Source organism: Vicugna pacos, chromosome 35 (assembly GCF_048564905.1).
Source record: "Vicugna pacos chromosome 35, VicPac4, whole genome shotgun sequence".
NCBI classification, from domain to species: Eukaryota; Metazoa; Chordata; class Mammalia; order Artiodactyla; family Camelidae; genus Vicugna; species Vicugna pacos.
The window spans coordinates 26,915,333-26,940,442 of NC_133021.1; the positions used below are offsets into that span (position 1 = coordinate 26,915,333).

Sequence of the window (25,110 nt, forward strand, 5' to 3'; positions counted from 1 at the left end):
CTTTATTCAAACCCATTGCTGTGTCTTCTCATTACAGTGTAATTATTGATTAAGTACCATTTCTCCACAAACTACCATAAACTTATCCAGGGAAAAGTGTCATGCCTCTATTCATCTTTGTGCTCCTTTTTATTATTTTTATAAATGTTCGCTAAAACTGTCCAAGCTGTCCAGTCTGTCTGTTTCCCTGGGCGATGTCATGATGTAGTTGGGGTGGCGGCCTGGCATTTTCCATCACTGCAGCTCTTGCTTAAGATGATCTTATTTCTCTGCTTAAAATTCTTAGCCTTGTATACTTAGATACGTTGGATTATTTCTTGAGAAATTTAGAAGCAGCCCTGCTAATTTCTGCACAATTTCCTATACTTTTTTCACCTTTTTCTATATAAGTTTCATCAAGTAAAAGATCAGTGTTACAACAGTCTAACTTCAGAGTCCTTTAAAATGTTCAGAGAGATTAATACAGTAAGAAAAAGTGATCTTCCCCCAAGTTATTCTACTTCCCACATTTGATTCATATATTTAATGCAATATATCTTCACATGGCCTTAGAGTCATAAAGCAACGGGAAAATCTATTCAGCTTTGATATCTCCAAATAACTTTACAAAAAAGTCCTATAAAAAAAATCACAGAGAAGATTTAAGCTTCTGAATATCAAAGGCGTTGAGAAGTAAGGGTTCATAAATATTAGTTACAGCAGAAAGCATATAATTCATTAAACAAAACTGACACTTTCTTATTTATATTTAAATAAGAAATACTTTATATACAAAGATGTATTCACTTCATTAAGTACTTCTTGAGTATTTACTAGCTAACAACTTGCATAATTCACCTACTTGCCCAGCTCCCCTTAAGACTAACTCAATTATGGGTGAAATATCTTGACAGTGAAAAAAATATTTCTCCATGTAAACCTATGATTTTGAGTTTTTTAAAAAAAATCATGTTCCAAATAGCCTCTATCATAATGAATGGGAAACTTCAAGTCAAATACTGGGGAAATGATATGAAAAATAAAACGGAAGGAACATCAGTATAAATTCAGTCAAGAAATTTTGGTGTTTTACAAACTGTATCATATTTTAACATTATATTTTACTCCACTGAATTTAACAAGACTTTTTTTTTTTTGGAAAAGAGAAATACTTCAGTGTGAATATCAGCTACCACTCAAATAGCGGTTTTAAAATAAAGTTCCCAAGAATTTCTAAAATGTTACAAATATCTGAATTCTGTCATTACTTTCCTAAATAACATTTCCTAATTAAACTGCATGATTGCATACATTTATGCTGATTACGCAATTTAACTAACATTGTAAATAAACCACAATCAACAAAATTACATTAGAAAAGAAATTAAGACAGTAAAAGCTATACTAAAGTTAGATTTCAATTTCTGCGATATACTCCTGAAATATGCAAACTACCAGGTAAGGACTAAGTCACCAAAGGGGGATGGAAAGCCAAAGTAACCTGTCGACCTCATATAGATTAGTAGAGCTCCAAAACTTTTGGAAGCCATACAGATCAGGTATTTTCCAATTCTGTATTTCCCTAGGTATCAGTTAGGCTTTCAAAGCCTTTCAAAAATATTGACTTCAACATTCCAACAAATGAAGAGTCGTCATATACGACAATAACCCCAAAAGCTGGTGTATAAATGGTAAATCTGGTTCCAAGCCAAGGACGAAAGAACTAAACTTACTCATCACTTAAAGAAAGCCACAAGTAGAAAAAAACTGTAACTAGCTGGTGAAAAGAGCCTAAATGTTAAACAAGACAGAGTAGAGGGAAAGTAATAGGATATAAAATGGAAGTTAGAATTCTGAACTCTTTCCCCTACTTTGTTAACAAAAAAAAGAAATAAATAAAAATAAAAAACAAACAACATCAAAACTCAGAAAGTCAATCTAGAGTAAATAAGGATGTCAAGTGTAGGCTAATATTTAAATTTCAATCAATTTAAATCGAAATATCTCTTTGCGACCCTCTGGACACCAAAAGGAAGAAACTAAGGTACTTAGGGGTGGGTGTAAAAATATGTTATGGGGGAGAGGCAGACACATTACTTTGAAGAGCCAGACAAGACTTTTGACAAACTAGGAAAAGAGAAAAGGAAAGCAAAGAGGTTTTAGTTATAGGTACTTAGAAGAATGGTGGCAAAGATGTATAAAAATAATTTTGGTTGTTGGTTAGAGTGGAGAGAATCCTTTTGCAGTTAAGTAGCTGGTGTGACTGACATGTGGTCAATGACACTGTGACCTGCTGTGGTTTGCCCTGTGTCTGGATCTGGGTCCATCTTGCTATGCTTTCCAGACAAATGGAATGAATCTTAGTTGTCCTTTTGCTCCATATTGAAACATGGGTAATGCTTTTACTCCATTTATAGTTTAATTAATTAAACTTAACAATGGCAGGACTTGAAAAAAGAACACTGGGAAAGACAGATATCAATAAATTATGTGCATGTATTTTTCAGCCTTAACCAATTCCCACTTCAAAAATTGGTGATAACTGGCCACGTACATTTCCAGTGTTCTTGTACAAAAGTCAATGGTTCGAACTGAACTCCAGCCCCTCTCAAACGTTAACACTCCGGTATCTCTCCTAGAATAAATTAACACAAATTAGCATGTTTTTATTCTACACAGATCATTTTCTTTCACATTTCCCCAGAGGAAAATGCAAAATGCTCTGAGGCAAACTTTCAAGTGTATTGCTTACAAAGAATGGCATGTGAGTAAAGAGAAGAAAACACGTCAGCTTGCTCTCTCTTGGACTTTACGTAATGTCTCATCTCACAACACACTGCTCTAGAATGCAGTGTTTTAACTTGCCTGATGTTATGAATTACTTGGCTGGGTAATAATAGGCAGGCAGTCTGCGATCATTTTTTTAAAGCCATCAATATCCTTCAATACTATTCAGAATGCCAAGAGAATGCTTTCTTCCTTTCTTACTTACCCATCAAGTACTTCATGAAGTTTAATTAAAATTAAGTCAAAAATATTCTGTGTGTTTGTATAAACCTTGAATTTGTTAACCTGTTATTGGATTTTCAAAAATACCTGGTTAGAAAACTGATTTAATTTTCTATTTATATGTAAATTTCTGTTTCTCAGCTTAGATTCAAGTCTGCTCTGAGAATGCTAATGCTAATTCTACCGTGTTTAAACTCACCATGGGTACAATTAGAAAGACCTCACACCAGTCCATAATACATTTACCAATATCAGATATCTGAAATATTTGAAAGTACTCTGCAAAATGCCTATCTTGGTTCCTCTTTAAAGAAGGAAATGCCTTCTTCCCAACTCACTGTAGATCCATTCATTCATTCATTCATTCATAAATTAGATCATGTTCCTCGCCAGCTTCAAACTTCCCAAAGGCTTCCCACGGGTACGCAGAAGAGGCGGCCAGCGCAGTGGCACAGCTGGGAACGAACATTCGACTGGACAACTTGAAGGAGGGCCAGTGTATCGGGGGTAGAAGCCCAGGCAGGGTGGCCTAAGAGGAGGCTGGGGAAGTGAGTAGGAACCAGATCACCCAGGGCCCTTGCGGAGCACAAGGAGTCTGGATTTCACTCTGAGTGAATTGGAAAGCCAGTGGCACGGTTTAACTGGAAACAGCACGTGATCTGATACATTTTCAAAAGATCACTTCTGCTACTCTTTTCAGAATGGTTTGTAGGAGTATAAGATGTTTTCATCACTTTAGGCTCAACTGATAACAGTTAGAAAGAGAATGCTTTATTCTGAAGATGTGTAGCTATCACAGAAAAACTAACAGGTTCACTCAGTCAGGGGTTGGCCAATTCCCATGAGTTGTTAGGCAGCATAGAGTGGATTGTGAGAAGACATAGAAGTAATTAGGCTGACAGGTGACTAACAATTTAAATGTCTAGGATCATTAATTTGCCATTTCATGTATTTAATAAGACACATGAAATATTTGACTGTGAATTTTCTACATGTAACACCATCAGCAACGTTTCTAAATGAGAATAGAAAAAAAACAATCGCAACCATAATCCACTACAATAATCTCCACATGAGCAGAATATACATTTAAATTCCACGTGTCAAGGTGTGGCATAGAGGAGCAAAAGAACCTGATCTTTCTGTCCCTATCTTTCTTCATTTAATATTCCAGTAGGTAGAGAGGAAAGCAATATTGGCTTGAAATAAGAGCAAAGGCAATTGTGGAGGAACCCTGTCAAATTTAGGGTGGTTTATTGGTCACAAGCAGAGTTTCTGCTGTTGTTTGTTTAATAATATTATTAGCATAATATTATCAATAATATTATTATTAGCATAATATTATCAATAATGTTATTTTAGTATAATATTACAATAATGTTATTATTAGTATAATATTATCAATAATGTTATTATTAGTATATTATTGATAATGTTATTATTATTGATAATATTGTATAATGATTCCAAGTCCTCTCAGCAGTATGAATGACATTCATATAGAATAAAGTTACATCATTTATTTCCATACAATCCTCTGTTTTGCATCCAGCACCACTAACAGAGAAGCTGATTTTTATTGGTTTTTTTTTTAAATACAAAATCTGTCAACTAGATGCTGAACAGGCATCTCAAAAAACAAAAAAACAAAAAATCAAGAGGTCGTTCAGTAGGTAAATGGATAAATAAATGGTCCAGTCAATGGAATATTATTCAGCACTACAAGGAAATGAAAAGGCATTGGAAAAAGTGAACACTAAATTGTTCAAAATGCGTTGTGTCCTAAATAAGCTAAAAAAGTTCAAAATTAAATTTAAAACCCCAAAACATACAGTACTGTTGAGCTGACTAAAGGTCAATTATATATCTCAATAACTGAGTCAAACACAGCTGAGAACCAACGACAGCGCAGTTTCCTTTCTTATGCTACATATAATGTTCATTGCCACCCAAATCGTTTGGTGCCCATCCTCTGTATTAAAACCAAGAAAATAAGGGGGAAGGTGAAATGGGTAAAGGAGGTCAACTGTATGGTGATGGACGGAAACTAAATGTTTGGTGGTGAGCACACTAGTGTATCCAGAAGTAGAAATATGTTACACACATGAAACTTACATGATGGTGTAAGCCAATGTTACTTCTATTAAAAAATCAAGACAATAAAATTGAGTTAGTGTTTTCTTTGAAAACTTTAGAATGTCAGCCTTAATAAATTAATCAAGACCAATTCAAAATGATAGTCACAATGCATTTTATAAAACCAGATGTTGGGGACTGAATGCTTGTGCCTCTAAAATTCAAATGTTGAAGCCCTAACCCCCAATGTGGCTGCATTTGCAGGTTGGGCCTTTGAGGAAGTAATTAAGGTTAAAGGAGAAAATAAGAACGAGCCCTGATCTGATAGGATTAGTGTCATTATAAGAAGAGACACCAGAGGTGTGAGAAGGTAGCTATTTACAAGCCAAGAAGAGAGATCTCACCAGAAACTCAATTTGCCAGCCACTTGGATTTCTAGCCTTAAGAACTGCGAGGGGAAAAAAGAGAAAGAATTCTGTTGTGTAAGCCTCTTGGTCTTTAAAGAATCTAAAGTAGTATTTTGTTATGGCAGCCTGAGCAGAGTAAGACACTAGACTTATTGCCAAATGGAACTGATCATTTACTGTATATTTGCTATTTAAATAGTTTTGAGGGACACACAAGAGTATATGGCTCTTTCCCAAATACAACTTGACAAAATATGTTGATACACTATAAACTTCAACCAGATATATCCACTGCAAAAATCCATTCATATAAGCACAGAATAGATATAAAAGAAAACACAATCACTTTATTATTAAAAAATGCAAAGACATCCCATCCAATTGACATTCATTCTCATCTCTTCTGCATCTTGTATGTTCACAGTTTAGCAAAATATAATTGAAATAAGAAGCCTGAGGCACTATAAAAAATCATCAAAGGGAATTTTAATAACACTTAAGATACTTTGATATTACTTCAAATACACCCAGCATATATGACATTCACTAACAAAAGGAACCATTTTTTTAAAGATATTTTCAACGATAAAGATTCAATTGGAAACTGAAGCAACTACCAAGCTCTCAGATCAATGTGGGCTGTCTAGGCTTAGCCATTTCTCTGCTGCGAATATGTCAAGGCAAGTTTCTTTTAGGAGGCAATTTAGAGGTATCTCTCATTGTCACACGTGTAGGAACTTCATCAGCCCCTGGTGGTAAGGCCAACTGAATCAGCGGTAACTTTAGAGAATCTAAAGTAGCAGGGAAAATAAAACCTCACAGCAACTCAGGTGATAATTGAAGAACTTGCTTAAAAAGTATTGATAAAATAAGAAATACAGTTTATCCAAGTTGGCTCAGATTATTTTGAAACTATTTATTGAGGATGTGCCAAATACTGAACAAGGCTCAGGAAACACAAAATTGGCTTGTGTAGAGGTATCACAAAATTGGTTTTACCACCCACCTTCCTGTCTCAATGGGAGCATTTCTTCAAGTGTCATGCAAAAAAAAAAAAAAAAAAAGTCTGTAGCAAATAAAGTTCAGGAAGGTTTGCTTAAACCAGGTTCCATGTATTTTAAGGCTGAAGGACCACACATATTCATTACTATGTTAAAGTGTTCTGAGACAGAGAAAATAGATCACAGACAAAAGGTGAAAATGACTTAAGACTTCTTAGTAAGTCACAAGAAACTAGAAGACAAAAACAATACCATCAAAACTGTGAAGGAAGATGAATTTCAACTTAAAAATTCCATATGCAGCCAATTTCATGTGAAAGTAGAACACTTAAGATATGCAAAGTCTCAAAAAATCTCTCTCTCCAGCATTCATTTTCAGGAAACTACTGGAAGGTATACTGTACCAAAATCAGACATTAAATCCAGGGAAAATAAGACAAAGAACTTATGAAATTAGAGATCCAACTCAAAGGACAGATGAAGGGGATCCTAATATATGACATATCTCAGCTCCCAAAAGTGCTTTCATAGTCCTAATAACGTTAACATTGCGAAGTTGGAAGGATGGTGTGGGATAGGGGCTGGGGTTAAAATAAAGGGCTAAGAGCTCATCTTCCCTTGTGTTTTATGAGATAATTATGAAAACTGAAAAATCAAAGCTAGTGTTATAAGCATATTATTTAGATATGTGTCAATAAATATTAAAAGTTTAAAAGAAGAAGTGAAAACAGTTGCCTCTGTAAAGTGGGGCATGACAGGGCTGTGGATGTGGGCTGATGTTGGTTTTTCAACTCTTTAAACTGTGTCCACACTACTTTTTATGCAAATGGAAAGAATAACAATGGATTTGGTCTAACACATCCATTTGAATCATGAAGAAACTGAGAGGCTCAGAATTGTGGCCTTTTTCTGAGCCCCCTCAGTAAATTGCCTTTAAGAATTGAGACCAGAGCATTTCATTGTTTCATTACTTAAACTGGCATAATTATGTTATTAAACATAATCACAGTCTTACAAGTTTAGATAATTGTTTGTTCATTCATTTCACAGAAATCTACTGAGAGCCAACTAGTTCTCCGGAGCATAATAGAGCAAAACTAGTCCCACTTCCTGTCCCCGTGCAGTTTACAAGTTGCTAGGAGACATTTATATGGCGTTTACTTCTAACTAGAAAGACCAAAGATTTGGAAATTGCCTCCTAATTGTATACTCATCTGTTTTTTCCCTGCATTCTTTGTGAAAGTTTTTCTGCCCACATACAGCCTAACTCGACTTCATTTACTGACACAGTAAGCCCTAAGAAATGTATTTTTCCTCTCTTTCTCAGCGCCAAGAAGGATCCAGCCGCCTTCAGCCTGTGAAGAATGGCCTTTAAGTGACTTCATGTTTCCATGTAAATGTTGCTTCATTGCCAGCATTTCAGCCCACAGACTGGCTGACAGCCCTCCCAGAGCCACAGAAACCACCGGCTGGTTGGGGAACTAACAATTTACATCTCATGGTGCAATGAAGATTCAGTAATAAGTAGATTTTGTTGAGGATTGTGGAATTACATGAGAAATTGGCCACTAACCTACTTCCTGATGGAGATGTGACGTAAGAAATTCTACTCAAAGAAACAGTCCCGTAATCTAGACAATTGACCCGTTCTCCGACTTTTCAAAAATAACTCCAAAGGCAAACTGTTCTCGATCACTCATGCTTTCCTCCTCTTTAGGCTCTCAAAAATGAAAATGTTTTAAAAAATATTGACTATTTTACCATTTAAAATATATATAAAAGCTGTGCATCTTACTTTCTACAAGATAATCAGAGTAACTATAATGATTCTTTAGTGTCACTTATAAAACTCCCTTGAAAAAAAATGAAATGTTCTAATTTTAGTTATTTATTCTTTTTCTGAAATGAAGACTTCTTCAGTCCGCTTTGGCCGTTTTTTATACTCTTTCACTCATTCTCTTACCAACTATTCTGCATGTCGGAAGGAGGCAGAGAGGCGCTCTCCCAGGGAGCTCAGCCCCCATAATGATAGATTTTCAGCCCAAGAGTGCTTATTAATGGTTGTTCTCAGGGCTTTCTGGCTGATGGGCCACCATTCCCTGACCACTTCCCCCCAGACTGGTAATTCACCATCAGAGGGAAAATTCCATTATTATAACTTTATTGTGTACCAGCAAAACTGGCGTTTCTCTAAAGGTAAACCTGAAACCTGTGTTTTTCACTCCGTAGGAGCCACTGAAGCAACTCTGTCATATATTTCTACTTACTAATTTTAGGCTTTAAGTAGAAATTAGAAATTGAGAGGCCAAAATATCCTTAAGCACTATTCTTTTTTGCTCTTGAATCCCTTTACAGTAATGAGGACATTAAGGTAATTACTGCATTGGCTGTACACTAGTATGGCCTGAGTTCCCGCTACAAAGGGTCATGCATATTCTGAAATCCTGGAGGATGTTAGACAATTGAAACATCTCAATTTTCACAAAAATGTAGAAATTAACTGAAGGCATAACTTATTAAGAATTAAATAGGTAAAATTCAAAATTAAGGGCTCTAAGTTTGATCTAAATTTTCCCCAAAGAATTGACAGAGTCCATACATTGCCCCATCATAGAAAAGTTAATGCAATCTTAGGGCTTTTTCCTTTAGCAAAAATACCGATTTCTCTAACATTTTCCTTTTTTTCTTAATTCTGACTCTCCATTCCAGGTAGATAGGGAATAGGGATGTTTTAAATGTGTTTGTTTCACCAGCACAGAAAAAGTACCAAGAGGACGTTAATTAACTCAAATTCCTCCAACTGATCAATTAAATGCTGTGTACTTTTCAGTTCAACTTTCATGCAATAGTTCAGGCTTTGGTTTTATTCCTCCTGTATCCCAGTAGCATCACCGTGCTCCTGTATCCGTTCTCTCCTCATTCCAGTCTCCCTGGATCATTATTGCCAGATACGTCTTGACAGACTCAGCAGACCTGTTCAAAAACTTCTACTGGTTCTTAATTGTCCACAGGATAAAGGCTGGACCTATTAATCTGATACTCAAAGCTATTCCAAATGATGTCCCAACCCACTCTTCAAACCTTATAGCCAAAATCAACTGCTCCCTTGCTCCCAAGTAATCCTTGGACATTCCTACCTCCACACCTGGCTCATGCCACTCCCTGTCCTTAGAACGTCTCCCTCTATCTGCATGGTTCTTTAAGCCCCAGTTCATGGCACTCTGCTTGCTTTCACATTCACAAGACCTTTCTCCACCTTGTCATGGCAGTTAACAAATGCTGACTTACAGCACAGGTATTCCCGCCTTTAATCTCTGTGATCCCAGCATCAGACACTACTGCTTGAAAAGGATTTAATAAATGCATGCCGAGAGATGAATGAATGAGAAAAACACACGCCAAGCAGACATCTAGAACAACGCACAGTTACCTCCTAATAATCCATTAACGGCAAGAAAGCCCAGCTCTATTCCTTCTGCCCAGGCGCTGTTCATTTTCCTTCGTCCTCGGATTTTGAGCACAACAATCTTTACTCTCACATTCAGCCCCTTTTGCAGGCAACCAGCTCACTAGGCTACACAGGTTGCCTCTCTTTACAGCCCCCTTTTCTCAGGCCTTTCATTAACTCCTTACCTGTGATTCAGGGCATAGCAACCTTGATTGTCAAAGGTGAAACATTAACTACCCTAACTATCCTATGTACTTTCCCACATCATTGTGACAATAGGGAACTGGGACTGTGTGATGGGCCCCAGTACACAGGGAACTATAAAACTTGGCTTTAGCCAATGATTTTCACTCCTTAAAACAATCCATTCATCACGCAATGATTAGCATATTAAAATACTGGTGTATTCACTTCTCTCGCTCTCTAATAGCTTCTTGAAAAATAGAAATAATTAAAAGGTAATCAGCAGAATGCAAAAAGAAACAATAAATCTGCATAATTTAGCAACCTTAAAATCTACAAAGTACTCACAAATTGGCCACACGATAGATTATCCATACACACACACACACACATTTAACCATAGGTAAACACAAAAATCTTGCTAAGGCAGAAAGGAGCAGTGCAGAATTTGAAGGCACTGGGAACAGCTGCATAATTTAATCCTAGCACATCCAAGGGACTTGACGCTTTTTAGGTCCAAGCCAACTTCTGACAAAGTCTTCTGCGATGTTGGAATAAAGCTCAGGGCGAGACTCCCGTGGTAGAATATGTTTAGTCTAGACTCCTTGGGACATTTTCAGGACGACTCAGGGCCACCAGTGTCCTCTACCACTTTTCCACTGCCCTAGTTCTTGGAGGTGCCCACATGTTACATCTCACTCCCCAGAAATCCCTTCCTGAACTGCGGTGGCATTCCTGGGGGCTACAGAGCCACACCAGAGGATCTGAGAATCTCACAGTCAAGAAGATCTAAAAAAATGTCTTTATGTTCGCCCAAGGTAACCAATGGAAAAATGCAGTAACTGTCTTCCAAATAAAGGGAATAAGCCGATGTCTTCACAGGATGTAGAGGAGGTTAGTACATGTGCTTCCCAGACAGCAACTGCTATGAAATCTGAAGGATTATGTGAGGTAATCCAACAGAGCTTTCATTGTAAACAGAAGGCTTAAGTTCACATCACAGTTACACACAACACAAAGGCATGCTCTGTCTATAGCTTGATTCTATTTTCCTCATATGAACTGTCTTGGAAATGTCACTGTAGTCTGCCAAGTGGCTTATTGTTCCTAAATTTTAACAGGAACCAGCCTTCTGATTAGTTAGTTGACACATAAAAGATGTAAGGATTGTCATGAGCAGAAAGTGGTTCCCAAGCAATAAATCAGCCATTCATTACCTGAATAAACTAATAAAATACATAACAAGGGCTTGGCAAAAGCCAATGATGCAAAATGCTTCCTTCATTTCAGGTAATAGATCAATGCCTAGTAAGAAACAAGGCAACCTGTGAAGATGAAACTTCTCCTGGGACAGAAGAGAGGCTGGCAGCCAGGGGCAAGCCAGTGCACAGCTGTGGGAATATGACTTACACTCTGTCAGCTCCATCTACTACTTCTTCTCATGGACCACAGATTTAACCCCTTTGAGAAGGAGACTTCACCTTACAGTTCTCCACAGTATCATGGAGACAACAGAAAATGTGTAGACAAACAGACTTCTGTCTGGGTCATATGCAGTCTGTTACCTTTTGACTTCACTTGGAATTTTTTTTTAATGGTATTTGAAATCATTATGCTGTTTTTCCATATATATATATATATACACACACACATATATATATATATACACATATATATACACACACACACAGAGAGATATATATATATATATATATATATCTGTATCTTGTTTTATGACCAGTCTCAAGTGTTACAAGTATCTTACCATTTCAACAAACCAAATGTTTTTCTGACATATTATCCCGAGTAAGTTTGGAAGAAAATTTATCTTACCACATTAACTGAAATATTGGCCAATGGCATAAAGGAATCTACAGACATGTTCCCATGACATGCTTCCAGGACTGCAAGCTATTCATTTTTTTCTAAACTGAATAGCCTGGCCTCTCCATTAAATTCTCCACCACATCTTCGAAAGAAGTTTTGAAGTACAAGACCCGGGGCTTGGAAAGTACCAATTTTGAACCATGTTAGCAATTTAAGTCTTTATCTGTCCCTTATCTACCAATTCCCCTGTGAGAAAACTTTTAATTCACTGCTATAGCCACTGGGGAGGGGGAAGAGGGCTGTGGGATATAATGGCAGAAAGGCTAGCGACATACTTTTTAAATGAGCATTTTCAGTTCAAACCTCGGTTTGGTTTTTGTGGGATTTAATTTCCACTGAACAAAAACCAAGTACAGATGTATCTGATTTCTCCTTAAGGGCTGGTTATGGATGAATGGAAGAACCAGAGAAAACGCAACAGAGAAACACTGGAGCAGAGTAGACAGATAAGTGTTTCTTGCCTCCCATCATGTGTTTACGATCCTTTTGCATTACTGAAGGAAAACGTCTGGTATATTGCAACTTTGGGAAGTAGAGGAGAACCAAACACTTGTCAAAGGTGATCAGCCACACGTATACAGTATATTACAATTCTAATTAAATAAAGCCGTGAGGTCCTTCAGCTATTAAAAATGTCATCAGCAATTAAGCTAATTTGTGTCTGACCAGGGCTTTTACAGTAACTGATTACTTACAGATGCCAAGTGCCCCAGGGAACTTTTGCCACCTGTTTTCAATTTTTGGATTGGCAGCCTCGCCTTGATAAACCTTACTGGTCTAACATTGGATTGTTGCAATGATGGTGACAGTTAATCAAAAGTTTTTGCAGGATCCCATCTATATTACAGAAGGATATTTCATTTTAGTTCCCCCCCCCATATTCTGCCACTGTTGATAATATATGAAAATAAAATGCCCCAAATGAACTGCTTTGTTCAAATGTTACAACCTGACATAGTTGTTGAACAAATCTTAAGTGGCATTCCCTCCCCAACGGAACATAGTATTTTAAAAGGAAAGGAGATGTGAGGTCTTAATCTCTTAAGTAATGCAGGAATTCCTTGCGCCATAAACCTGAAAGAGTGACTTCACCTCCCATTTGAACATGCTTACTATCTCACGAAGCAGTCCATTTCTACTTTAAAGAGGTGGCAATCTTACAAAACTCTTCCTTACGTTGAGTGGAGACCTGTTGTAACTTCAACTTGCTGATAATTCGTTTGCTCACTAGAGTGACATAAATAAAGCCTGAATGGTCATCTATATGACAGCCCTTCAAAAGTTTGAAATAACTCTCTTCCTCCTCAAGTCTTTTCTAGGAGAAATATTCCAAGTTCTTTCAGCTAATTCACATAATACTTGTGCCCTTTTCTGTATAATTTCATTGAAATAAATCAAATCCATTCCATCAACACCCCTGTAAAATCTTTCTCTGAAAATACACACAATACCACATAGTCTTAACTGGGATGCAGAGTTTGAGTTTTCTGGAAACTAACCTGTCAATATAGCCTACTGGTACGTTCACTTTTGATGGAGCAGACTACATTTCTGACCATTTTGTTGGGGTTTTCTCCCCTTTAGAACAGCAAGCAAGGTCTTCCTTCCCTTTAAGTTGTACCACCTAACCACTCAAAATCAGTTCAAGATTCTATGCACAAATGAATGAGGTGTTATCTGCAATTATTTTCAGTGCACTAAAATGTCACTCATTTGTGCCTGGAATCTTGAACTAACTTTAAGCAGTTAGATATGATTTTCATATACTTTATTCCTTCTGAATGTGTTTATTATTATTATTATTAATTATAGTTGTTTCATCTTAATATGCTTATTCTACCTTTTCTAGTTTGAGTATTGTATTTCTTCAAGGAATAAGGCAGGAAATAAGTGGTTTTCCTAGATCTAAGCCCAAATAATGAAATAATACAGTGTTTTGAGCCCATTTTGTTCATTTACTTATTTTTTTGCCTTTTCAAACTCCCATATTTTTCTGAGCTCATCCAGACATAGTTAGAATCCTCTCTTTTCTCGTGTCTTTGATACCACTGCCATCTTTCCATCTTCTGGGACATATCTTTTGAAAGTCTAGCCCAATATGGAAGTCTCAACGAACTCACCACATCGATCCCCTCTGCTATTGACTCGTTTTTGCTTAAGCCCATCTGTAATTTTGTTACCTCAAAACTCAGAAGGAAGCAGTTAACAGAAGAAGGTGATGTTCTATACACTGTACTAAAACATCTATGTAAAGACAGGTTTTGCTGTTTAGAGGTAAGAAATGTGACGGTGTCGTGATGCTCACATTTTATGCAAAGTTGGATGTTCCAAGCGCATATAAAACTTGTGCCCTAAAACGGGTCATGCCATGAGGTTGCCATCTGTTAGCGCTGAGGAAGACGAGCTGGATTTACGTCCGGATGAACCATTTGGATACAGCCACCACCCAAGCACCAGCTGCCACAGTTGCATTGATAGGTCATCAGAGCCATTTCCCCCTAATATTTACCCTGCCTCCACATTCCAGGCCAGCCTATGCTGGAAAAAATATTTAATACTGATTGTTCACTTCCCTGGGAGACCTCAGTAATTATGGGACTCGGCACCGTTGAGAAAGTCTCAGGACCAGCGCGGCTGGACTTGAGTGCTGAGGTCTTGCTTTTTGTTCAGTCACATTAAAAAAGACAAAGGGAAGGGAAGGGGAGGGAAGGGCCAGGTGATTACTAACAGAATGCCAAACTGTATGCTATATTCATGAGACAAGAGAATGTAATAAAATAAGCTCCTATTTCTCCTATTTCAGTGTAAATGTAACAGCAGAAACATCAGACAGACCAAGTCTGAGATTTACTTCTGTCCCTCTACCCAAAAAGATAAAAATGTGCACCCTGAATAATTACTGACATATCACTTCCAGATTTATAGGGGCACCATTTAAAAATGTAATGTGAATTACCATATTATCTATTTCAATGTCAATATCATCTATCTCCGTAGACCTGTCTATCAATACATATACAGAGCGAGAGCTACATTATCTAGCTCTGGTTTAATACTTGTGTTGCTTTTTAGTACCTGCAGTTCTGTTTGTATATATTTCTCTGGCTTGTAATCACGGTGATCACAAATGTGATTATAATAGCACATCCAGTTTTCCGTAATTCAGGAAAGGTGTTGAAGTTTTCTCTGTCCCATTTAACTGAGATCTAAAAGAAGCATCTTCTAGAATTGAGAATGGGATCTTATTAGTAAGAAGGGCATTGCAAATCCATTTGAGGACTACTGGGATATAATTAAATAGGAACTTCATTCTAAAACTGGGGCACACAAGCCCAGTATTAATAATAGCTGTTCTGGGGCACGCCGAGGAATCTGAAGTTAATCATCCCCATATCTGAGGTTCCTACACTTTGATGCTGTCATTTAATTGTATAACAAAAAAGAAGAAAAACACATTTTGCAGAGAAATCAACTGTGTTCTTGAGGCTCTGTGGAGTCCAAGCACAAGAAATCACAGACTTCCTCACTGCCTCGGCTCCACCCAAGCCAAGGATTTGCTGGTAGAAGAGACATAGCTTTATTACCTACATTTTCAATGAAACTACAAAAAAAATGGGTCAATAGTCCATACCAATTTTTCAGAATTATCTGAGAGATTTTATGATTGTGGTAGCACTCCTTCTCAAAAGAGCTTATAGCCTCTCTCGAAATTTGCTGCACTAATCACAGCTCAGTCAGGTCATTTAAATGTAGGGTGGCAGGGAAATTTCTAGAAAGTTATAGAATCCAGTGGATCATCTAGTTTAACTGCACCCTCAGGCAAGTGATGCTTGTTGTTTTTGAAAAAATGCAAATTATTTAATGTTGCTCTAAGGTGCACTATTGCAGAAAAGTGGTCAAATTTCCAACGATTTCATTATACAATGCACCAAATCTCATATATTAAATATTGTCTTTGAACTGGAGATTTGCATGCAAGAGGTTTGTTGTAGCATGCCCTCAGCTTGTTAAGGGAAGCAGGGTTAAGCAGAAGGAAAAATTCAATTGTAATGCAGTTGTAACAGAGGCCTGGGCTGCTCTCAGGAGGAGACCCAGACTAAAATGGTCCTTTAGAATTGTCCTCTCTGGAGGCACAGGACCCATTGCAAATGCCTGTTATTAACCAAGCATCCACACTGAGGTTTGGCAATCACGAAAAAAAAAAAAAATGGCATCTGCCCTCAAAGAGCTCAGGGTCTAGTGGGACAGAGAGACATGCAGGTAAACAATGACACAGTGCAGGGTGACAGCGGTTGTAATAATCGTGTGGCACTGTGCTGGGGCAAGTGCCCAACACACAGCCCACAGCTCAGAGGCATTACTACAAAGATACGGCTAGGACGCTGTGCTTTTATTTATTTTCCCTTAGTGAGGAGTTTTAATTGCTTTCAGCATATTGCTCCTTTTGAGTTTCTGAGTTACTTCCACAGTGATGAAGGATGGAGAGCCACTGAATACATTATGTGGAAGTGGGAAGCTAGTACTTTGGAAAAGGTCCAATGCTGAGACTTCTTTTTGCTCAAGTAAAGGACTGATAATGAAAACCTGGGGATCCTCTGCCTTCCTATTGCTGTTTGCACTCACCTGAAAACAAACACAACACAGCCGTCGGCTTCCCCTGGTGTGCTGAAAACTGGCTTTCAGGAATCAACTGTGTATCTCTCTTGCCATCTCCATTTTCAGTGATATCTGGTTGGTAGCTTAAAAGTGGTCGTGGCGGGAGTATTGACACCAAGGAAATTGGCAAATGCTACAAATCAGGCCTCTTTTCTTTGCTCAGAGAGCTGGTTACTATACATTTACTGACATACCGTTGCTTATAACTATAGTTAAATTTTCCTAGTTGCCATATTCTCAATAACAAATTAACAATTTTTGCATTTATAGGAGTCTAGTTACAGATGTATGTAGAAAGGGAAAAATTACTGCTTCTTCCCAAAGAACCGGAGATCAAGCTCGTTTCCTGACTACAGACATGACCTAAAACCGAAAAGAAGCTTGGCTCTAATCAGCGATGATCAAAAGGGCTCTTCAGATATTTCTCATCATGTCCCCTGAAATTTACATCCTTGAGTCGAGTACATCAAATGTCAGATGAAAATAACAGTAATGAAAAGTGATCCTGCCCTTGGAGAAGGTGCAATGGAGTGTGTCACTTCTGATTTCAGGGGGAAAAGAGTATGCTTGGGGATACTTTCCCTCTAAAGTTTATTTCTGAAATACTGTAAACCTGCTGTGTCCAGTGAGCTACTAACACAGAGCACAGAAGAATGAGGACAAAGGAGTCTCCCGGAGAAAGGGAGGGGAGGGCTCTGAGCCATTACACTCTCAGGAGAGAGAAATTGAGAACAATTCACAGGTCAAGATGGCTGCAGACACTTCAGCGCAAATGACAAGGCAAAGTCAAACTGGATCCCCTAAAATACGAACTTCATTTAATCAAACGCTTATTAATAGTCCATCAGGCTCAGTTAGGTAATTTAGATGCTCTCCTTCTCAACATTTAAATCAGTAGTGCTTAATCTATAACTCCTTTCATTCACCAAAAAGTATTTTTAAATGAGTTATCAAAAACTGCCCAATTTGGGGAATTCTTTAAGATATATTATAAAAACAGAATTTAAAGTTTAAAAGTGTTTTATTTTAATTTCACAGTGACATTGGGCACACAAAAATGTAACACACTTTCCAAAGTTTAGTGGAGCCGTGACTCTTCTGCTACAGCATTTGTCCACTGACTTACATGAACGTTTGATTAATATTCACACCTGTCACCACTCACATTTAAGCAGCGTCTGACCTTTATTTAGAGCAGTGGTTCTTGAAGTGTGATCCCAGACTAGCAGCCTCACCTAGACACCAGTCAGATATCCAAATTCTTGGGACTCACCCTATAATTGACAATTATATATATATATAAATCAAACTATAATTGACAACTCTGTGTTGTATAATTGAAATCTACTAAGAGGGTAGAACTTAAATGTTCTCACCAAAAAAAAAAAAAAGTAAATATGAAACATGATGCATGTGTTCATTAACTCAATGGAGAGAATTCTTTCACAATGCATATGTATATCAAATACCATGATGTAGACCTTAAGTATCTTACATTTTTATTCATCAATTATACCTCAATAAAGCTGGAAAAATAAATTTAAAAACAACTTTTTTTAGAAAGAAAAGAAAATATGGTGGGGTCCAGTGATCTGTGGTTTAAAAAGCCCTGCAGGTGATTCTGATCTCGATCAAGTTTGAGAACCACTGGTTTGAAAGTAAAAGGAAATTGAGGATAAATTCTAATTCACACAAAGATGGACTGACAGACAGCGCATGGGAGGGCACAGATATGCCTTTCTGGGTTACGCCTGTCTCATTACTGTCTTCCACAGGGTCTGCCCGTGGCCAGGGTCAGTAGATACTTCCTGAATGAACAGGCTTCCTTTTCTGTCTTTATCAGTTAAAGAAACGACGCTAACTGAGCACATTGAAAATCCTCAGGCTTCACTGACTTGAGTGAAACTCAGTTTGGGATCCTGCCTCAAAAGTCATTTTGATCCCATTTTGTCCCATTACTATGGTAGATAGAAGCCTGTTTCCAGCAAATGGTCCAGAGTCTCTTCCTCCTCGCTGTCACTGTCACTGTTCCATCTCTAGCGGAAGATGGTCAAACACGAAAATACCCAAGTCCTCTGAATCCAACACGATCTCACTTGCAATGCTCATCTCTTTATTTCTTGAAACAAGTGTTTCCAATTAAAAAAAATGTTTACTAAATGTCAGCTTTAGGGCAGGGAAAATAAACTCTGATTTATTTATTTCCAGATTTAAACATACATGACATATCCAGTCACCAAAAGGCACCTCATTTCCACACACAATAAAGGACAACGTGTTCAGTATCAATTGCTTTGGGAAAAGGTTCAGGAGGGGTGACAATTAGAGCCAGCTCTCCGTTCAGGTACAACACAATGGTCACAATAGAAAATGGAGCCTTTAAAGTTGTCGGCACTGCTTCTCACCAAGTGCCTGATACAAAAGACAACGTGCCATCACTTTGAGGGGCTTTCTAGCATGGCAAAGGCATCATTGCAAAGCAGTCTACCTTCAATTCAGAAAGCAAGGCAGACTCTGATGAGGCCAATCAAATCGACTCCTTTCATAGGTCTTTGAAATGCTTCCCAGAGTAAATATTCCTCCACGACCTCTCTCTGTTTCATGTGCCACCCAAATATCTCTGTGCATCGACTCTGCACATCAATGCCATTTGACTCACTTAGATGTCACCCTGTGAAAAGAATTGGTTTTGATATCTTCCGTAACTGGATGGAAGACCTGGCTCATTTCATGAACAAGGATTCCTGCATTTTTTGTCACTTCTGGTGTATGAGATTGCTAGTGTTTCTTCTCCCACAAGGTTTCTTTAATGTTGCACATGCCTCGGAAACTTATGGGAATGCTAAGAACAAAAAGTTGTCAAGTTACATATATTCAAATGTGCTTAGAACTCTGTAACAGTCCATTTGTGGCCTCATATTGAACTTCAGTACATCACTACTCAGTTTGGTTAGATTGCTACAACCCTTTTTGATGCATTCAGTGAAAATCAATGGTTTGTATTTAGATCTTCAAAATAATGAGACTGCACAGTATACATTGCTGCTATTGAGTTATATCCACCTCCATGACTCCAACAAAGCAGTCATTCTACTTGAGGTCCTTCAACAGTGTGCAAGAAAATGGAGAGGTCCAATCCATAAACCCTGCAGAATATTATTGTAAAAAGAAACAGGGAACATCCTGTTAACAAAAGCTAAATGACTTCAAACTGCATGCCATCCTGTGCAGTCATAAACCAGCAGCTTCCAAAACTGTCTAGCAATATAGATGTGCAATTTAAGATGAGATGTCACAGCCCAAGGCAAGTAACTCACTGCTGCTCTGCTTTCTAAGACACTAACGTAACTGGCACACTGAAGCCTTCATAGATTTTACACTGTTTAATCTCTAGGGTCAGTGAGTTATGCACATTGATGATTTGTATGCCAATCGATTTTGCAAAATGGCAGCTGAGGTGTAACAAGTTGCCCATGGCCTCTGCAAACCAACCTTGTGGGGCTGTCATAGTTTATCTCAAATTTTTAAGAGTTATATATTATTATAAAATTTTTATTGTAATGCGTTGGGAAAACACGTATACTCTGGCACCACAGTTCCTTGGTTGAAGGGTGGAAGGGAAATGCGTTTGCTTAGAAAAATTTCTCAACAAGCTTTTGACGGTATGAGTACAAGTTGACAGGAGTTGGATACTATTCAACTTCAGAGCATCAGGAGAGACGTGTTCTACCTTCATGGAGGAGAGGAGAATTGAAGGGACCAGAGGCGAGAATAGGGATGAAAAGGAAAGGGTTGCTGGCAAGAACACAAGGCCCCACCTTCACAAACACTATGAAGTTGGAGTGCTCAAAAGTCACCGCAAAAACAGAGAGAACCTCTGTTCCATTTTGCCAGTTTTTGTTGCTGCTGTACAGATCCCTCCTCCAAATTCCCGTTCCATAACAAGTCGTAGGAAAAATCATTGTTTTGTGTGAGTGGTCTTTGTGGGGACTCAAAGATGGTCCCGATTTTCTCATCTATGCCACATAGCACAGTACAGAAAAAACACATAAGAAGTAGAACTCTAGCTGAGTCCTGTCTTCCGACAAAGTTGGTGAAAAGTATCCAAATCGTTCAGGAAAGAGCGAGAAAAGAGGGTGCCAGGTGGTCGGAGGCCACGCCGGGGAGCGGTTGCCCTGGGTGGCGGGCAGCGGGCAGCAGGGCCGATTTGAGAGAGGAGATCTGATCACCTGGAATTAAAGTTGGTACAGAAACCTTTTCCATTCCAAACATGTTGGAGGAAGATATGAAAGTGGCCATCAGGGTGGTGGCTGTAGGGAATGGAGTCATGTGGAATCATACTTGGAAAATCAAGTATGGTTCAGTGGTGTTGCAAAGGCATTTTTACAAAAGACTACGAGAAAACCATTGGAGTTGATTTTTTGGAGCGACAAATGCAAGTTGACAATGAAGACGTCAGGCTGATGCTGTGGGATACGGCGGGTCAGGATAAATTTGATGCCATAACGAAGCTTGGTGCCTGTCTTTTCCACCACAGACAGGGAATCTCCAGCTGGAGAGAGAAGGTGGTGGCTGAAGTCGGAGACATCCCAACTGTCCCTGTGCTAAACAAGACTGACCTCCTGGATGACTCTTGTATAAAGAATGGGGAGGCTGAGGCCCTGGAGAAGAAGCTGAAGCTGAGGTTCTACAGGGCGTCGGTGAAGAAGGGCCTGCATGTGAGCGAGGTTTTTAAATATTTGGCAGAAAAACACCTTCAAAAACTTAAACAACAGATAGCTGAGGGTCCAGAGTCAGTGCACTCAAGTAGTAACAAAATTGGTGTCTAGCGCATCTGGTGGAAGTCACTTGGGTCAGAATTCAAGCACCCTTCATGGTGGCGATGTTATCAATCTTAGACCCAACAAACAGAGGACCAAGAAAAACAGAAATCCTTTTAGCAGCTGTAGCATGCCCTAAAACATCTTAGGGAGGAAGAGGATTGAATTAATTGTGCGGCAAGATGGACATCCGTCTGTCGTGGTATGTGACACGATTTCTTAGCAGACTTTGCACCCAGTGGCTCTCTGGAAGTTGACAGGTTTAACTGTTGTTCCACAGTGCTTTTCAGGATGGAGCAAGATCTCTGTTGGAAACCTTACTGCCCTGTGGACTCATTTTAATTTTTTTACATTAGACGAAGCTTCTCCTATTTTTGAAGGAATGCTATAAGAAATAGCAGAAACAGGTTTTGCTGAATTTTAAATGCTGGAAAACATAAAGGAAATGCCTAAATATATTGGTATAGATTTTAATATTATGAGCCAAGGAAAGATAGCGAGCCTTCTTTCTCTGAGATTGGTCATCTCGCTTTTCTGGGAAATGGTATTGGATCTGAATACTTACAGAAAATGCTATCGAAAGGTAACCCTCTGATCTTGCCAGAGAGTGTTCGTGTGTACTCTGGCGATGTTCCTTGTGCAATATCTGTAGGATCTAGAATGTGGGGGTATGCATGCCAATGCCTGGGACTGAAGTGAGCCGGAGGGGAGTATGGTGTTAAAGGACACGTAGACTCTCATTCATTCGTTCATAGAACCATTGACCATTCTAAGTTTTTATTTTTAATAAGAAATTCCAGACATATATTTTGCAAAATGAGCTCTGATTTTAAAAGTGCTTTGTGCCAAAAACATATCATACCTAATTTTCAGTGCTTTCCCTGAATTTGTACTGTTTATAAAGTCTTTTAAGAGCAGTTTTCCTCTCTGCCAGGGTAGGTGACAGGAGGATAAATGTCTCAGTTCTGGAGCATCTCCCAGGTGGGACTGGCCTTCCGCACGCCTGGCGGGTCCTTCAGGAGAGACGAGGAGGCCACGGGGACTCCCCGTCCTGTGCGTTCGGCCACACCCCCAGCACCTTTTGCTGCTCACAATGCAATTTTGAACTTATAGGATTATGCTAACAATTTTATAAAATGCACAAGAAATGATCTGTTGTCTTAATCCATATGACGGATTTTATAATGCCCTGCAACACTAAAGCATCTTTTTGTTTACACGTTTTTGTATGGTATTTTAAAATTATCATTTAAAAATTTCTACAGCCTTCCATTTGTACAGCACTTTCTCAAGAGCTCTGTCAGCACCAAGTGCAAAATAACTTCTTTTAAGAAATGATTTTAATATGTAATCATGTGACAGGGCATAAATTTTGTGACTTGGGACAGTGGCTTTCCCACTAAGATAATTGCATGAACTCTGTTAAAACTGACCATCATTCATCGCTGACTTTGTTTTTAACCCCTTGCTATATACCTGGTTTTTACAGGATTTTAAAATATGTAAAAATAACTTCTCTTGGGGAAAAAAAAAAAAGAAGTAGAACTCTAAAAGTTAGAGACAAAGAAAATGTCCTCGAACTTTTCAGAAATCCTGGCAATAGCTCTGTTTTTCTACAGTCATAGTATTGGGGGTGAAGCTGTTGAACAGATTTCTTGGATCTTCAAGACAGGCAGGTCCCCAAAGTTCTATTTGGTTTATTGAATATTTTACATTCTAAAGAAATCTGGCGTCCTTAAGGAGAGGATGCTAGAGATACACAGATCCCAGGCTTAGAATGATAGATTTAAATAAAAACCTTTGAGATTCACTCAATAGTGTAGTGTTTTCACATATGAATATTTCTAAATTTAATTTAAGTGCCAAGGGTATAAACTTTTAAAATTTTTGTAAATTAATATATGAACTCTCAACTCACAGTGATCATGTATTTAATGTAAACCTGGACATGGTTCTTGCTAAGAAAGGAACCATATAAACTCATGGCTATAGAGATGTCTCTCTCATGCCACTTGATTTTCTCTTAGTGATGAATTATTTTTAATAGCTTTTTATCAAAAGGTAAAGTTGGATAAGACTTCCATTCAATTATTTCTAGTAATGAGATCTTTGATTTCATTTTCCCTTTTTTATTAGACATGTGTTTCTCAGAAACACCAAGATTATCATTCCAGGCTCCATTACTCCTTTAAAAACCATTCAATAATTTTGTAAAATAAAAAGGGTTCATCTGATGGAGAGTTGATTGATTTTTTTTTTAATGGAAGAGATGGTAACCCTTAAATTGCATGGCATCCCAGGACTACCTTCTTCCCCCCGTTTGGGTATCAGAAAGAAGAGTAACTATTTTACTTTCAATTTCCACTGCAGTCAGAAGCCTGTCCGTGTCAGGCCACAAAGACACATTCTGTGTTCTGCTCAGCAGCTGCTTAGGACTGAAAATTTCCTCTTTGTTCACAAGATGACCTGCCTTGACCATGTGATAAACTGCTCCCCTTCCTTCCCTGGGAACAAGGTCTAGGCCAGTTTGGGAGCTTAATGTGAACAACAACAAATACTTACATGATGCTTATCTAGTCTAGAGTGAAACACAGTTTCTGAGATGATCTATCCTCTCCTTGTACCTAATTTAAAAAAAAAGAAAACATAAAACAAAAAACCTCTACCCAAATTAATTCCAAACAACAAAAACAAAGGCGGCTGTGGAATGGACTTCAAGTATTGGGCTCCATCACAGTGGTGGAGAAGTACTAAGTCCCAAATGCCCTGACCAATTATATTTCATAAAAAAATTCCAATTCATTTTAGAGAGAACTGGTTACAGAGGTACTTGGCTTTATCAGACAGTTTACTGAACAGCCAGAGGAGATGTCGGTTTTCTAGTTCTGGTTTATGTGTTCAAATGTCATAGGATAGTATAGCTAACAGGTTATAATGATTTATTTCATGTCTAAAGGTTTTATCAATTATTGAATAGAGCACATAGTGAGCGATCAAGAGCTTTATCTTGGTTCAGAGAGAGGTCAAACACTCACTCTCCACAATAGCATAAGAATAAACCAAGCCATGAAATTAGTCATTTGCGTCTGTCTTAGACAGTAATCGTAAAACAGGAACCTTATCGCCATAAAATCAAGCTCGATCACACACTGAGATGATAAAGAAATAGATGATTAACTTCATCTGGTCTTCACTATGTGAAATGGCAGCAGTGTACATAGAAACAATAATTTTGATTTAAGAACATGTGTTAATCCAAGAAGATATTTGATCTAATGAAAAACAAGTTAGGCCTCTTGTTAAGAGCTCAGCTTGCAAGAATATGCTGATCTAAGTCAGACAACTGCAAAGGAATCATCTAAGCATTTGATCACTTGGAAGTCACAATCAGAAAAGAATATGCATATCTGCTGGCCTTTCTGGTATCACCTAGTATATAAAACAGGTACCAAGACTGCATGTAACTCAAAGTCTAAGAAATAAACCTTATTGTCTCCATAACATTCGTTGCAAAAATTAGATTTGTATTGCTAGGGAATATGAAAACACAACATAAATTGGTATAACTTTTCTGAAGACAGCCTGGCAACCTGTATTAATACCTGTATACCATTGTTCCAGCAAGGCCATATGTACAATTTCGA

At 38.1% G+C, this 25,110-nt stretch overlaps 1 protein-coding gene and 1 pseudogene across 2 annotated transcripts in view; one reads left to right on the top strand and one right to left on the bottom strand.

Moving 5' to 3' along the window:
• The window catches only part of PLXDC2 (plexin domain containing 2), a 347,388-nt gene that overhangs the window by 222,781 nt on the left and 99,497 nt on the right, over positions 1-25,110 (bottom strand). The window lies entirely within an intron of this gene.
• Positions 20,917-21,605, top strand: LOC102528115 (ras-related protein Rab-23 pseudogene; annotated as a pseudogene).